The sequence below is a fragment of the Sus scrofa genome, chromosome 17, assembly GCF_000003025.6.
Source record: "Sus scrofa isolate TJ Tabasco breed Duroc chromosome 17, Sscrofa11.1, whole genome shotgun sequence".
NCBI classification, from domain to species: Eukaryota; Metazoa; Chordata; class Mammalia; order Artiodactyla; family Suidae; genus Sus; species Sus scrofa.
In genome coordinates this window covers 46,026,812-46,041,162 of record NC_010459.5, presented here as the reverse complement: position 1 = coordinate 46,041,162, position 14,351 = coordinate 46,026,812, and the positions used below count along the sequence as shown (strand labels likewise).

The following is a 14,351-nucleotide window of genomic DNA, read 5'->3' as shown; positions in this document are numbered from 1 at the left end:
TGGGGGGAGGACCTTTGGACGTCCTCCTTTCACATGTTTGTTTATGACCCCTGAGGCCCAGGCTTGTGGTGACCCAAACCAGGCAGGTGTCTTGTTTCCGCTTCCACTGTCCTGGTCACATTCTTAGGCCGTGAACTCAGAGGCTTGGTGGCTTGAATCTTGGGTGGGAGGAGGAAAAGGGAGAAGCTAAAGCGTGAACTACAAGGAGGTAAAATAAAACATCAGTTAATATCTCAGGAAAGCTCCCCCGGTCATCCTATTCCTCACAGCCCATGGGCTAATCCTAGTTTTTTAAGTCTATAAAATGTGAGAGTGTCCAATGCTGTGCAAATTACCACAAACTCAGTGGCTTAAGACAATGCACGTTTCCTCTCTTAGTTCTAGAGGCTGGAAGTCTGAAATGGGTCTCCTGGGGCTAAAATCAAGGTGTCAGCAGGGCTGCGTTCCTTCTGGAGGTTCTAGGGGAGAACCCTGCCCAGCTTCTAGATGCTGCCTGTGTTCCTTGGCTTGTGGCTCCTTCCTCTGTCTTCAGAGTCAGTGGGATAGCATTTTCCTCTTTCTGACTCTGACTCCTGACCCTCCTGCCTCACTCTTCTACTAATAAGGACCCTTGTGATTACATTGGGCCCACCTTGACCATATAGGCTCCTCTTTTTTTCCCCATTTTTAAAAGCTTTATCGAAGTATAGTTGATTTACAAGGTTGTGATAATTTCTACTGTATAACACAGTGATTCAGTTATACACGTACTCATACCCATTCTCTTTCAGATTATTTTCCCACATAGATTATCACAGAATATTGGGTAGCATTCTTTGTGCTCTACAGCAGGTCCCTATTGGCCAGTTATTCGGTATACCTCAGTGTGCATATGCCAATCCCAAACTGCCAGTCCATCTCCCCCCCAACACTTGACACTTGTCCCCTTTGGTAAACATAAGTTTTTCAAAATCTGTGAATCTGTTTCTGTTCTATAAATAAGTTCATTTGTATTCCCCCTTTTTTTAGATTCCACATCTAAGTGATATCATATGCTGTTTGTCTTTCACTGTCTGACTGACTTCACTTATTATGATAATCTCTAGGTCCATCCATGTTATTATTCCATTCTTTTTCATGGCTTAGTAATATTCCATTATATATATGTACCACATCTTCTTTATCCATTCCTCTGTTGATGGACATTTAGGTTGCTTCTGTGTTTCTTGGCTATTGTAAATAGTGCTGCAATGAACATTGAGGTGTCTATCTTTTTGAATTATGGTTTTCTCAAACCCAGGAGTGGGATTGCTAGATCATATGGTAGTTCTATTTTTAGTTTTTTGAGAACCTCCATACTGTTTTCCATAGTGGTTGGATCAGTTTACATTCTCTCCAACAGTGTAAGAGGGTTCCCTTTTCTCCACACCCTCTCCAGCATCTTTTGTTTGTAGACTTTTTTTTTTTTTTTTTTTTTTTGGCTTTTTAGGCTACATCTGCTGCATATGGAGATTCCCAGGCTAGGGGTCTAATCAGAGTTGTAGCTGCTGGCCTAATACCACAGCCACAGCAACTCGGATCCGAGCCGTATCTGTGACCTACATCACAGCTCATGGCAGTGCCATATCCTGAACCCACTGATCAAAGCCAGGGATTGAACTCGCATCCTTAAGGATACTAGTTGGGTTCATTAACTGCTGCTCTATGACCAGAACTCCCTGATTGTAGACTTTTTTGATGATGGCCATTCTGGCTAGTGTAAGGTGATACCTCATAGTAGTTTTGATTTGCATTTCTCTAATAACAGGCTGATCTTCCTATCACAAGACTCTTAACTTAGTCACATCTGCAAGGTCCCTTTCTCATGTAAGGTCACATATTCACAAGTTCTGGGGATTAGGATGCGGTTGTATTTAGGGGAGGCATTATTCCACCCACCATATCCTCTGTATCCTCTGTAGGAGGTGTGTGTGTGTGTGTGAGAGGGGATGTGCATGTGGACACACAACTGGCGCATCCTAATATGAGTTTCTTTTCCTACCTGAGAGTCGGATTCTGAGGAGGAGCTTGCTTCTAGATGGGGATCCTCTTGGAAAACAGTCAGGTGGACCAGAAGGTGGCCCTGGTCCAATGCCAGCCATACTGTAGTAGGTGCTGTCAGGGCCCACCTCCCTTCTCCAACCCTCTCCCTCACAGAGGTCAGGTCTCCTGCAGGTTCAGTGGGCAGGTCTTATACTCAGTGATGGTGTCCTTCCACCTGCACAGGTGTTTCTCGGCCTGAGGTCTTTCTCAGGCTCAGTCTTTGGTGGCAGAGTCTGGCAATGCCAGGGATGGGAGTTGTCCCTAGGAGTAACCCTTAACCAAGGAGGGATGGGAGTTGGTGGATGTATCAGTGTTCTGTGGATGCTATAACAAATTCCCATAAACTAGGTGGAATAATACCATAGAAATTTCTTCCCTCCCAGTCCTTGAGGCCAGAAGTCTGTGTCAGCAGGGACTGGCTCCCCACAAAAGCTTTAGCGGAGAATCCTTTCTGACTCCTCCAGCTCCTGGTGGCTCCCAGCATTCCTTAGCCTGTGGCTGCACCACTCTTGTCTCTGCCCTTGACTTCACATGACCTTTTCCTTTCCTCTCCGTGCATTTAAGAACACTTGTCATTGGATTTAGACCCCACTCAGGCAATCCAGGTGCTTTCATCTCAAGATCCTTAATTATATTGACAGACACCCTTTTTCCAATTAAGATCACATTCGCATGTTCTGGGGATTAGGACATGGACATCTTTTTGAGGGCCATCATTCAACCACTCCTATGAATAACACCTGGCTTCCTTGCCCCTTGGGGACACTTCTTAGATGTACTCTACACAGTCTCCTAGAGAGTTCCAAGTGGGGGTGAGCTCCACCTGCTCAGTGACCAACCTGCTCCTAAATGCAGGCATTACTGTTTTCACTCCCCTGTCTCACTTCCCGACTCCTTCGCCGTGTGTCCTCGGATCTCTTCCCAGGTTGACTGTTTGCATCCAGATCCTTGTCTGTTTCTGCTTTGGGGGAAAATTAAAACATAGCCCCTTGCTTCCAAGACCCTTGCAAGCAGCTGGGAGTCACATCTCAGCTGGTTCCCAAGTGTGGTTTTTCCTGGGCCGCCTTGTGCTGCCCACTTCTGGTTGATCAGGAGTACCGTTCAGGTACTCTTTGGCCAGTCCTCCAGTCTTCCTGGTCTGTTCCCTCCCCCATCACATTGCCTTTGCTATTCCACAACCTCATCTCTATCTCCTGGAGACCCCCGGCTGACATGCAGCCTCAGCAGTGGGGAAGTAATTGCAAAGGAACCTGCTGTCTTAGATAGTGGAGAAAGTATCACAGTCAGCATGTGGCTTAATTGAATTAAAGAAAAAAAAAAAGTACTACCCCACCTCCACAGTAACTCATTGCCCTTGACAGGATGCAGATAGAACTCTTTGCAGAAGCAAGAGTCATGGCCAAAAAGGTTGCTGGGCTGCAGGCTTGGCTCTAGGAAGCTCCTGACTCTGATAGGGGAGGAGCTGAGTGCCTGGACCCCTGTCCAGAGCTCAGAGGCATAAGCAGTCTCCTGACCTCAGCATGAAGAAGGGAGGGTGTTTTGTGGATGGAGAGACAAGGGCTTTGGCCCTGGGATATAGAGCATGATCCAGGAGGAAGGTCTGATTGAGACAATCTTGTGCTTGGGATCAGCAGGTCGAAGGAGCTGAAAAAGATTGGTCAGAGGTGATAGGGTGGTGCTCTCACTTCTCCCAGGGAGAAGTTGACCATCTGAAAGGTCATAGTCCAGGACAGTGATTGGGTCTTGGGGAGCTGTGAACAAGGCTGCAGTGTGCTATGGATGTCAATGGCTCCTTCCTTCCTGAGGCAGTGCTCTCAGGCCAGCACACCCTCCCTCCCAGCAGCTGTAACTGGAGGTTTAAGGGAGACAGAGGCTCCACTGGTCATGAGTCCAAGCTCTGTGCTCCAGCCTCGGTCCTTAGAGTCCTGTGCTCTGTAGACTGGACATGGGCCCAGCTCATCACAGGAGAACATGGCATTTCCTGTTGGATGATTCTTCCCTGATAAGGGCTCCCCAAGGAATCCTTTAGGGAGGTAGAATCCAGGCATTCTTGGGTATTTGAATGTAATGGCATTAAGACCCTCTTCTATCCCAAAATGAGGGTAACCTTGATACCCCTTCCCCAACAGAAGAGTGGGAGGAGCTCTGAAGCTATGGGAATGGGTCTGTCGGGGACAGATGGAGCTCCAGGGCTAGTAAGGTCCCAGGGGACAGTCGTATACCATGCACATCTTTTGCTTGGGAATAAATTTACCAAATATTGATCTTGTGTTTTTCTGTATCACAGAGCAAGACAAAATCACTATTTTGTTTTTTTGTTTGTTTGTTTTTGGTCCTCTAGGAGAGAACATTTTTTTTCCCCTCCTATTAGTATTTAAGCTCTATGAATTGATTCTCAATTATGTGAGTGCTGTGCATTCATACTTCCTTGGCTGTCTTCCAGTTGCTTCTGTAGGAAGCTCCCTCCTTGGTCACACCCCAGAAAGCTTGTGTTTCACTTGGACACTTTTTCCCCATGGCGCTGGAGAGGTAAAAAGAGCCACATTAGACACAATTTTGACCCAAGACTGAGGAAATCAAAAGCTATAGACTTCACTCAGGAGTACTTGGGATTCATGGGAGGTCGTCAAGCTGAGAGAGCAGATAGTGCTCTGATAAGTGAAAGAAGAGACTTATGTGCACATATAATAAGACTTGATGTGGGGATATGGACTTAATATTATTGAAGCTGAATGTTTGATCCAAAGGCCTTTATGTGTACCATCCCTCTGCCTAGAACAGAGAGGTTTGTCCCAGTTCAAATACCACTCTCTGGAGCTCTTTCTTGATCCCCTTCTCATTTAAATGTGTTTTCCTTGTTACACCCTCTCATAGCTTCCTCTTTCTTTCATAGCATTTACTACAATTTTGAAACTTTTAATTTTCTTCCTAATCAGACTTTAAATTCTTTGGGGGGACAGGATCCATGTTTTATTCGTTTCTGTATGATGCCAAAGGAAAATTGTACTGAAGAGAAGTAAATAGGCAAGGAAGACTTTATTGAAGACTATTGCAATAGGGGAGAGAGATTGAACTCAACTCCACTGAAACAAAAAGCAGCAGGGTATTTAGGCTCTGGGGTAACATAACGGCAAGGGAGTGGAGGCCATTGGTCTATGTGACTAGACCATTGTGTCTACAAGTCCACTAACTGGTGCTTATCAAAGTAAGGTTCTCACCTTTCTGCAGAGACTGGGAGACAGGGGCACTGTCTTTCATGATGATTGTATTTTTAAGGGATGACTTCCATGTCCTTGAGAAGGATGTTTCTGGGTTGTAAAACTGGTAATAGGCTGAGAGAAGATTTACCTCTCAAAGGGGCCAAGAAAGAATTTACAGTGACAAGTTTTCTAACGTAAATGTTCTAAGAAAAGGGAGTTTGGGGTCTGGAGTCAGGAGGAAACTGTTTAAAGTTTGGTCAAGCTGAGAGGAACATTAAGGCCACAAGGGTAATGACCTCTCACTCTATGCTACATTCCTTCCCTACAGGGGCGGGCAAAGAATGCTGCAAATAATAGGTGTGCTTAATTTAAAATTGTTTGTATTTCCCTCTCCAGGTGTTGCACTCCATATGGGCAGGGATCATGTCTATCTTGTTCATGAGTACAAACCCAGCACTGTCCGCTTGCTTCTCATAGGTGATCAATAAGTGCTTGTGGAAAGAACAAATGAATGGATGGATGGAGGAGGAGTCAGAAGGAGCACTCAGGATGCCTTCCAGCTTTTCCATGTGGGAGCAAGAAGGTAATGAGGCCAGTAGTGGCTGGTGTGTGGCAGGGGATAATGAAGGGCTGAGGGCAGAGCAAACAGGCGTTTGATCCGGGGATGTCCTGCTGACTTTGCCTGGGGTAGGGGGTGAACAGTGTTTGGTGTCTGAGATGGAGATGATTAAGGGAGCACAGCTGGGCTGGGGGAGATGGTAGCCTGTGCAGATTACATCTCTCACTTGCTCTTTGTTTGATTTCTAACAAGTGATGGTGATCCTGGAGGAAGAGTCAACATTCGCTCTTTTGAGTTTATTTAGAAGACAGAGCTGCATCAAGGTGAGGACCCCCTTCCGGGCCACCCCCGCAGGCAGATGAATGCTGGTGCTTGTAATTACTTTCAGGGTCAAAGCAGCGCAATCAGCTCCTTTGTCAGCAGCATTCATTGAATAGTTTTATCGAGCGCCTGAGGGTGATTTGTTCCAGCTCCGGAGTAATTGTCCAATCAACCGCAGGTCTCAGGGGGAAGGTGGTTTGAAGGAAACTTCCCAAACATTTGTGGTTGAGGCTGGATGGCTTCATTCATTAACTCAGCAAACCTTCTTTGAACACCTACTGTGTGTTGGGTCCTGTGCCAGGCCTTGTGGGAGGTCTGGAGCAGTTCTTGCTCTAAAGAACCTATGGATGGTTAAAGGGGATACATAGAACCTTCCTTAATCTCATACTCATCCCACATGTTCCAGTGAGAGCCCCAAGGAGTAGGGCTGCCTCTTGATGGAGGAGATGTTGGAGGAAGGCCTGGGAAGATGATGGGTGGGATTGGGGTGGAGATGAGGAGTTGGCACTGACGGACATCCAAAGTCAGGGACAAAGATTCTGTCCTTGACCAAACTCTGGCCAGCTCCCCTGAGCCTTCTTCTTGTAGGATTGAACTTTGGCCTATACAGACTTCAGTAAACACTGGCATAGCTGCTAACAGCTCAAGGTTGCAACCCTAGGATGACCCTAGTCGCCTCCACATTCCTACCTGAGAAAACTGAGAAAACTGAGAAGACTGCCAAATGAAGTGATTCACTGTTTGTTCCCACCAACACCTGAAGATAGGGCCCATTTCCCAGTCTCCATGGGAGGGTAGGAGTTTAACTTTGATAGGTCCCATTGAGCAAACCCAGATGGGTTTCATGTGGACCAACCACCCCTTCCTGCTGTTTGTAATTTTTCACTTTCCTGTCTTGAACAAAGTCCCTGCCATTCCTCCTTCCTCTTCCCTCATTCTTCTTTTAAAATCTTAAGTCACCTCTGCACAAGCCAGAATGGGGCTCAGCACTGTCCCCTACTGTCAGTGGTTATGAAACTGACAGTTTTAACAGCCTGAACCTAGCCAGACAGAACACAGATTAGGACTTGAACCCAGGTGCCGGGACTTGAACCCAGCCTAAACCCTGATTGGGACTTGAACTCATGTGCTGGGACTCGAACCCAGCCTAAACCCAGATTGGGACTTAAACCCATGGTGTTAAGTTAGAATCACTCACCCTGTGTCTGGACTCACTGAGGTTCAGGTTCTTCATGACTCTGCGCAGAAGGAATTCAGCAAGAGACAAAGCGACAGGCAAGAAATGGATTTGTTAGGATAGGATGCTTGTGAGAGAAGCAAGGGGGCAGGCACGGAAGCTCTGCCCAGAGGATCCGGTGGGCTACAGTTTTATCCTCCAAGGGGAGTGGGGGTTGGAAAAGCCCCCCTCTTCCTTTCTGGGAGCAGTAGCTCCTCCTTAGTATCAGGCAAGGTGTGTATTCAAATCAGCAGAAGGGTGGTCCTCAAACTCCTGCCCGTGGTCTGACTCTGAATGCAGGCCTCATTCCATCCCCACCACAAAGACCTGAGGTGATTCTCTAGGCTCACTAATGAAGCAAAGCTGCCTTGTTCTGATGGCTTTTTTGAGCAGTTTATTTACTTACAGTGATCTCCCATAGTCCCCCAGATTCCCCTCTCTATCTAGATCCTTTAATGGGACTTCTAAAACTACCTGTGTCTCCTCCATCACTATCAGTTACTGAATAAAATCTGTTTTCATTGCTTTAGCCAATGTCTGGCTGTGTTTATCTTTGACATCAGTTCTCCACACAGAAATAAAAGCAGAAAACTGAGGCACACAATTGTTCAGAAAGAGACCCTTTAGAATTCCATCCAGCAGGGGAAATAGAGAAAGAGCCGTGGCCCAGCTCATGCAGGGCCTTCGAGGCCTAAGCAAAGAGGTGGGGGTTTTTGTCCTGAGTGCCACAGAAAGTGGAGGATTTTAAGTGGGGGAGGCATAAGGTCAGAGCAGTGCCTAGCACAAAGTCAGCATTCACTGAGTGTTCATTGTTGCTGTTATGATTTGCAGTTCCCAAGACTGGTTTCTCTGGCTGTGGTATTGGGGGTGGGGAGTTGGCGGTTAGGGGAACAGGAGACAATAGTTAGGAGGCTACACCAGTGGTTCGAGGCCAGAGATGGTGGGGGTCTTGCTTGGCTCTGTGGTTGTGGGGATGGGAGAGAAGTGATTGATCCCAGGGAAGATTTAGGAGGTCAGATGGGCAGGTCCTGGTGAACGGCTGGAAGTGGTAGAGGGCAGGGGAGGGAAAGGGGAAAATGAGGGTGATGTCCAGGTTTCTGGCTTGCGAGAATGAGTGGGAGATGGCGCTATTCCCAGGTGTGTGTGGGGCAGATGGGGAGATGGCTTTTGCAGGTTGAACTAAAGAGCAGTGTGCTGTCAGGTATATGGGGCTGGAGCTTAGGAGGGCCAACCTTCAGGGAACGGGAGCTATTTTTACTCCCACATTACACTTGGTTTGATCCTGAGCTTCAGGCACAGCCCTAAGAACCTGGCATGTGTGTGACTTAGTTTGAGTGGTAGGGGAGGAAAAATTCTCGATCCTCCTGGGTTCTCTAGCTGGACCTAAGAATTAATTAAACTGACATAAGATGAACTAACAGGTGAAAAGCAAACAAGTTTTATTACATTTTTACATGTGCATGAAGCTTTCACAAGATAATGAAGAACAGAGCAGAAACTTTTATGCCTTTTAGACAAAGAAATGATCAATTTATGAAGAAGTGATGACAAAGGGGTTTGGGGGTTTGGGCCAGGGGCAGTACATTGTGGGGGAATGACTAGGAGAGAATATTGGAGGGGGAACTGGTGGAAGACAGGATTATTTTAGTAAGTTTGTTTTGTACAGAACCATTGCAATGTCTGTTCCAAATCTATGGTGATAAAGATATTCTTGTTTTTGCAGTACAGAGAGGGCGCTTTTCTCATGGGAACTTTTATGGCCTGTTTTTAAGTAGAAAAGAGCAGGTCAGAGAGCCCTTCTTGCATCTGCAGTTTCTCAAGTGTCCTCAGTTAGAAAGAATCATTATGCCAAAGCGGCATATTTTAGGGGGGCATGGCCTGAACTCCTTCAGAGTTCTCCCAGACTCTGAGACAAGATTCAAATGAAGAGATTTCATTTGGGAAGAAGAGGTCAAACCAGTGAGGAAGTGAAACAGGGAGAGAGAGGAGCCAGCAAAGTGTGTGATGGAGCCAGCATCCGTGTTGGTTGACCGGAGTGTCATCCTGTGGGCAAACACATGCTTCAAAAAGACCCCACACAGGAGGCGAGGGAGCTGGGCTATTTACACACCACAGTTCCTGGAGCAAGAGCCTTTACACACAGAGATACAGATATGAGAGATGGAAGTTGCTGGGGCACAAGGAAATGTCCAAGGGCTGTAGGACACGGACAGCGTTGGATCCAAAGTCTAATGATGCAATTTGTATAAACATGTAGGTTTTTATCCCATGTTAGGTGAAACCAGTCCTCTGCTTAGTTTTATGTCTTATTGTCAGAGTGAACGGCAACCTTCAAATAAAACCTAGTCGAGACTGGAGTAAGTTAAGTTTGTTAACTCAGGGCTTATAACCAACCTGTGAACTAACAATTCCACATCTCACCACTTGGGGCTCATTCGTTTTTTTAGATACGACTTATCTATTGACCACGTACTGAGTGCCAAGATGTGTTGAATACTTTACATGTTATTATCTCCTTTAATCTTTATAACGACCCCCCCTCCCCCGCCGTGAGATAGGTATGGTTAGACCCAGCTTATAGATGAGGAGGGATTTAGTGGTTTGCTCCTGTTGCAACAGTTTGCAGTTGTCAGAACCAAGTTGCAACCCATTTTCTTCCTTCAACCTTTTGCTGCCGCTTGGCAGGTAGAAATTACAAGAGCAATCTTAGCTCAAGCATTTGGCTTATATCTGTGCTCAGTATTTATTGATGTTCCCAGGCCCATCCAGTACTAACTGCTGAGGCTTAATAAGTTCTAAATAATAATGATTTTCCCCTGGATGAGTATAGATGCTGCTGTCAGCTGAGCCTGATTTCCACCTAATTTGCAGGGAATTCATGTAGCACAATGATGGGCTAAATATTTATGCAGGGAGGATGTATGTACAAATCACATTTCCATAAGAAACACAAGGCAAATGAGAGTTTCCTACATAAAAGTTTATTGATAGGAAAAGATGCTTTAGAGTATCAAACCTTAGCCGGGATTAACCAGCATTATCCAAGCGTTAGCCGTATTTAGGCAATTTTAGCATTTATGCCAGAGAAGTGCCTTTATTAAGAATTGCCAAAAAAAAAATTTGTCAAGGATTGCTAGGGGAGAAATCATTTTTGATTCCAATCAGGGTTTGGGGAAAAAACCTGGGACTATGGAATAACTTTTCCTCCAAATGACCCAGCCATCTAAGTGGATGTCCCTGGGCAAGTTCTCTCTCTGAGCCTCAGTTTCTCAAGCTTTCATCTACTGAATGGGATTGGGTGTTCCTCAAGGCCCTGCCCACTTTGTCTTGTAATTCTGTTTCAAGGGGAAATTCTGTTTCATGTGGATCATTTTAGAGACTTTGTTCAAGATTTTTATTGTTAGTTAAACATCATGATGTTGAAATTAATTGTGTAGTGACCTGTGTTCTGTCCTCACCCCAGGGAATGACTTCAGGCCTTTGGAATGAATTCTTTTTTTTTTTTCTTTTTGCTTCCATGGTCTGTGGAAGTTCCCAGGCTAGGGGTCGAATTAGAGCTGTAGCTGTCAGCCAACACCACAGACACAGCAATGCAGGATTCAAGCCGCATCTGCAACTTACACCACAGCTCACAACAATGCCTTAACCCACTGAGCGAGGTCAGGGATTGAACCTGTGTCCTCATGGATCCTAGTCGGGTTCATTACTGCTGAGCCACGATGGGAACTCCTCTTTTCTTTTTAATTGAAGTATAGTTAATTTACAATATTGTATTAGTTTCAGGTGTATAGCAAAGTGATTCAGTTTTATATATGTATATTTTTTCAGATTCTTCTCCATTACAGGTTATTATAAGATATGAACATACTTCCTTATGTTATACAGTAGGTCCTTGTTATTTATCTGTTTTATTTACACTAGTGTGTATCTGTTAATCCCATATTCCTAATTTATCTGCCCCCCCCCCCGCTTCCCCAATGGTAGCCATAAGTTTTCTATGTTTGTGAGTCTGTTTCTGTTTCTGTGTTTTAAACAGATTCATATGTATTACTGAACTAACTATTTTATGACCTTAAGATTTCCTGGGTTAAAGAGTCCCCCTGACTTTGTTACAGAGGGATATCTGAACCAGCTGGTCCACCACTGTGCTGTGAATGAGCAAATGAGTGAGCAACTCCCTACCCCCACCCCCACCTCAGATATTACTCTAAGACTTATTTCTGCCTGGGCGAGACAGATTTTCATATAGATGTAACCTCATTTAATGTTTTCAAAACCCTGTATTCAGGCATAACCTGCTGAGGTCCCAGAACCAGCAGGTGGCCACACTGGGATCAGGAGCCAGATCCGCTCACATCCTTTCTGCTGTGCCCACTGAAGCTCACAGGCCCAGCCTCTGCTTGGAATTCAGCTTTGTCATCACCAAGACACATCCACACTTTCAGCTTCACTTTCTTCTGAGGTTGAAACATGGCTTTGAACAGATATTTCAGGAAAACCAGAAAGTCGTAAAAAATTTTGAGGTACAGGTTCATAGAGGACTTCAGAATCTGTCTCTCTTAAGTAACAGCTTTACTGGATACAGTTTACAGATAATAAAAGTCACCTTGTAAAAGAATATAGTTTAATGGTTTTTAGCATATTCACGGGGTTGTTGTGTAACCATCACGTACCTAACTTTAGAACATTTTCATCACCTCCCGAAGAAACCCCATACCTGTTAGCAGTCACTTCTCATACATCCCTGGCAACCACTAATCTACTTTCTGTCTCTGTGAATCTTTCTTTTTTTTTTTTTTTTTTTTTTTGTCTTTTTTGCCATTTCTTGGGCCACTCCCACGGCATATGGAGGTTCCCAGGCTAGGGGTTGAATCGGAGCTGTAGCCACCGGCCTACGCCAGAGCCACAGCAACGCTGGATCCGAGCCGCGTCTGCAACCTACACCACAGCTCACGGCAACGCCAGATCCTTAACCCACTGAGCAAGGGCAGGGACCGAACCCGCAACCTCATGGTTCCTAGTCGGATTTGTTAACCACTGTGCCACGACGGGAACTCCTCTGTGAATCTTTCTATTCGGGACATTTCATATAAATGGAATTGTATATGTGGCCTTCTGTGACTGGCTTCTTTCACTTGGCCTAATATTTTCAAGGTCCGTCCATGTCATTGTATGTATTTATATTTCTTTTTATGGATGAATGATATTCCATTGTATGGATATGCCACATATTGTCTAGTCATCGGTTGAGTTGCTGGATATTTGGGTTGATTCCCCTTTTTTGGCTATTAGGAATACTGCTGCAATGAACATTCATGTACAAGGATCTTATGGATATATATTTTCAATTCTTCTGGGTATAGACCGAGTGGAACTGCTGGATCATATGGTAACTCTGTGCAACATTTTTGGAGACACCGCCAAACTGTTTTCCAAAGCGGCTGCATCATTTTATAATCCTACCTCCAGAAACTCTGTTTTGGTTTTTATTGATTGAAATGGGCTTGCAGACACCGATAATTTATTTGAACTTCAAGCCCAATTTGATCCAAAGTCTCTGAGGCGCACTCTCTGAATTGCAGGACTGGATTTAGCATGCCCAGAAAAGACCTTCTATGCCTACCAGGTTGCGCCCTAAATATCCTGTAATAAAATTCGGAATATAAGATAGACTTAGGTTTGAGTTCTTTAATAAGAGTTGTGATCTAGCAGAGAAAAACAGTTTAGAACAGTGCCTGTCTTGTTTTGAGTTCCTTTTGATGCAGTGCTGAGATAGGATATGAGTACACATTGTTTCCTTGGGAGGAGATCCCCGGAAACACCTGTTAAGTAAGGGATGGAGGAAGTGAGGAGGGGAGGGAAGGAGGCTAATAAGGGTGTGCTATTGGGCAGGTCCCCATTGCGGGCAACCAGAGCTCATTCAGCTGGGGAGCTCTGGGTTCCAGTGTAGAACAGGCATTGAAATTATCCCATTGGGGAAACAAAGAAGTTGGTTGTTTATCTACCAATTCCTGGTCTTTCCATTGGTTGAGGGCTGCCTCTGTGTATGAACTCTTTGGCACTTTCCTGCACACTGGCCCAGCTCACCCTCATACCTGTTGGCATTGATGAGTCTAAGGTTTGCCCTCGGGGTGTGGAGGTCTGTAGGCAGAGAACCAACAGCATCAGCCAGGGGGCTAATCCAAATTGGTATTTGAGTAACTCATCCATGGCCATTTCTACCTACATTAAATGGCTATATCAAAATGTCATGTAAGGAAAAAAAAATGTCATGTAAGGCTGTCACTGTTGACTTAAAGGAATCAAAAGCAGGAAATAAAATCTTTCCCTAAACCTGTCCCCAAGATAGGAAGCACAAAGCTTCCAGAGCGCAGGAAATAGCTGGTCTCTCTCTCTCTCTCTCTCTATACATATATATATATATATATATATATATATATATATATATATATATAATTTGTCTTTTGTCTTTTTAGGGCTGCACCTGCGGCATATGGAGGTTCCCAGGCTAGGGATCGAATTGGAGCTGTAGCCAACAGCCTATGCTATAGCCACAGCAACGCCAGATCTGAGGTGCGTCTGTGACCTACACCGCAGCTTATGGCAACTCCAGATCCTTAACCCACTGAGCGAGGCCAGGGATTGAACCTGTGTCTTCCTGGATGCTAGTCAGTTTCATTTCCACTGAGCCACGATGGGAGCTCCTCTATATTTTATATATTTTTTAAAAAATCGAAGTTGGAGTCTGTTCTTGAAGAAAGAAAAGAGTGGGGCGGGCAGTTGAAAGGCACATGCTGAAGTAATCAGAGTTGAGAAGCAGGAATAGACGTGGAAATCAGAATCCGCCTTGAGACAATTTAGTGGGATAATCAAGGGCTAAGGAATTGTGCCAGTTCCCCACAGACCAGCACCACTGGATCCCACAGATCCCAGAGTACATGTTTATATTTAGGCCCAGCAGAAGAAAGCACCTCTGTAGAAGCAGCTTCCAGAG

The 14,351-nt window shown here is 45.2% G+C and overlaps 1 long non-coding RNA gene across 3 annotated transcripts in view; it reads left to right on the top strand.

Moving 5' to 3' along the window:
* The window catches only part of LOC100520338, a 159,956-nt gene that overhangs the window by 77,752 nt on the left and 67,853 nt on the right, over nt 1-14,351 (top strand). For all 3 annotated transcript variants that reach the window (XR_297849.3, XR_001300969.2, XR_001300967.2), the window contains exons 2-3: nt 5,739-5,844; nt 6,073-6,143. This is a non-coding gene — a long non-coding RNA (uncharacterized LOC100520338). The remainder of the gene's footprint in view (nt 1-5,738; nt 5,845-6,072; nt 6,144-14,351) is intronic.